Here is a 3,021-nt window from a genome sequence, read left to right on the forward strand (position 1 = left end):
CGATGTGAGCTATGAAGGAGGAGCTACATCAGGCCGGAGATATCACGGATGGAAAGCCCTTTATGCTGCGGATGAAGTTCGAGGATTCTAAATATTCTTCGTTGGACCCGCAGTGGAGTGCGGCGAACACTTATCTGGACTTGGCGGCGAGTGCCGCAGACGCGGCCAAACACTTCCGCGATCAAAATGACCATGAAGAGGAAAAAACTTTTTTGGTCACAGTTCCACAATCCAGAGCGCCCACACTACAAGAAATATGTCAACTTATGACCACCACTATTGGTCACTGAAAGGTCACAAATTTCCATTTATGACCTTTTTGTGACCAAAAATAGAAGGTCAAAAGCTGGCCGTCGTAAACTGACTATAGCGACCTTTCTTCTGGAATGGTCAAAGATGTTTACGACCAAAATATTCCTACTGTGGCGTTTTGGTCACTAGCAACCTCCCCAGGCCACGTAGGCATCCAGCATGGCAAGCTGATGTAGCACAAGATTCAGCCCGGTCCGATTTGGTGTTCTACATGGGCCGAGCCCATTAATTCGGCCTTTTTAATGTATTTTTTTCCTGTGCTTTTATTAGCTACCTAGGTCTGGCCCAACAATTCAGCCTTATTGATTTCTTTGCGTGGCCCTTTTAACAGCAGATTTTCTTTTTAATCATGTATTTTTCTGGGCCATTTCATTGCTGGGCCTCTCATGTTTTTCCCTCAAAAATAATTGTCCAATATAACTTGGGCCTAGCCCAGTTCCGAAAAAATTGATCCAATCCAAAAAAATATTATGCCATTGACACTACAACACATCACCCAGTTCTGATATATTTTCAAAGCAACGTGCAACGTTATTATATTACAACCATTCATTCCAGCAATACTATTTGAGGCTGGCTGGCTAAGCTACTACTAACTGACTGCGGGCTAACTAAGTTTTTACAAACAAAAAACAAACGCTACTGCATTTGCATGGCACTGCTGAAATACTCCAGGATCGTGAAAAAAAATAGAACTAGCCTATCTGGTACTTCACCCTTAGCAAACATGTAATCTGCTTAATGGAAAGATTTCTTCTCCAAGTCCCGCTTCTCCCTTAGCAAGCAATGACAGGCTGATGCAAAACATCTGAGCATTCAAAAGAGAACAAAAGGTAAGTCACTAATAGAATACAAAGTACTTTTAAAATAAAAAGTAAAGATACACCAGTATATTATCATTCTACTTATTATTATTATTAACCAGATCATTCTACTTATCCACAATATGGCATTGATCAAAATTGGGAATTGAGTTGGCACATATGACAAACTTAGCAGCAAACGAGCAAGGAATGTTTCACATACACGACAAGGTTTAAAAACCATCATTCAAAGTTACAACAGATCGAAGTTCCATTTGAGTATATGGAATAACATTCATATTCAATCAATAGTACCTATTAAACTACCAGGTGCATGATGGAATTAAATAGACACTAGCTATTCATCTTGCCATCTGCTGTAACAGAGAAACTATGTCAAAGTTAATTATGTGTATGTCACATGATATATGCATCAGGCATAAGGACATCAAGCATCAGGCCCATATCTGTTCAGCAAGACGGAGTAAATACCTTTGTGTCGATGCAATGGATGGGGCTGCAGTTGAACACTTGAACATATGGTCCGCATCATCATTGACGCTGGACGTCGCACGTACTTGTCCATTTAGAAGTATGCCATGAAAGATGTTACACAAGCAAGTGTTAGCATAATGTAGAGCTTCTACAGTACATGCAAGCTTTAGATATGAAGGACCAAGCAAACTATTCCGTGACCTAATTAGAACTTGTTCCAATTAGGTAACATGAAAGAATCTACACTAAAAATGCATAATCAAAGAGCTCGACTTCAATATAGCAAGATTAAATTCCTAGTGGGGAGAGGATGGGCAGCTGCTCTTGTTGCTGACAGGCTAACTCGCCTAAATTGGAAAGACCGATGTTAGTCAAAGCTTTAGCTCGCCTGAATGTAGCCAAATGGCTGTCATTTAGTAGTATTAGTTAATTATTATCCGGCCAGACCTATCGAGATATCGAGGTCAGGATTAATCTCCAAATGACTAGCCCTCAATTGTACGCAATGGTGCATTCAACTTTGCAGTGCCACACTATTACCAAAGGCATTTGACGAAAGGCTGCACCAAAACAGTGGTTAATTACTGACACATTTATGCGATGGTGCGCTTAGTATTGTAGCACTAAGAGGGAAACTAGTATTCACTTGCACGACGGGATCACAGGCGAATAAGTCGATTGGTGTGTTTTAACAAGTGCACGCACAACGGAGAACACCAGCACTCCAGAAGGTTAGGTGTTCAGTCCACACGGATATGCAGACAGACAGTAAGTCAGTAAGTACTACTACTGCAGAAAATATGCCCTCGCTAAGCTGATATCTCAATCAACAGAGGCAAGAAGTCGACCAAACCAAACCAACCAGGGCGTTGTTCTTGACGCTAAGCATGAGAATGGAGAGGGGCCCCGTGCTGAACTCCTCCTCCTCCTTCTTCCCCTGCTGCCAACAAAAGAAAGACAGAAAAAATGACAGTGTCAGTAAGCTGTTGTGGCGCATGAGAACACCGTCGAGGGAGAAGAGGGGCGGCGAAAACGGTGAGAGAGCAGAGGAGGCGGCTGTGCTTACCCCTGCGCTGCGCTGGATTTGGTCAGTAAGGAGAAGATGGGCGAGCAGCATCTCGTCGTTACTGAAACCGCGTCGTCCCCCAACCCCGAGCGAGAAGACTCCTCCTCTCCCGGTGCCTTCGGCGTCCAAGTTGATGCAAGCGAGCAGCCAGTCAGGCATCCCACTAGCAGGAGCACGCGCCGTTGACGTCGTCGCAGCACCGGCGCTAGCGCCGTTGGGGTCAGCCTCGCAGATCCGCAGGATCCGACGCGCAGACGGCGGATGTGCCGCTCCCTGTAGGCCATCGACGCAGACAGATGGATCCCGCAAGGAGATGGGAATCCAGCGCCACGTTGGTGCATGCCA

Source organism: Triticum dicoccoides, chromosome 4B, assembly GCF_002162155.2.
Source record: "Triticum dicoccoides isolate Atlit2015 ecotype Zavitan chromosome 4B, WEW_v2.0, whole genome shotgun sequence".
In the NCBI taxonomy this organism is placed as follows: Eukaryota; Viridiplantae; Streptophyta; class Magnoliopsida; order Poales; family Poaceae; genus Triticum; species Triticum dicoccoides.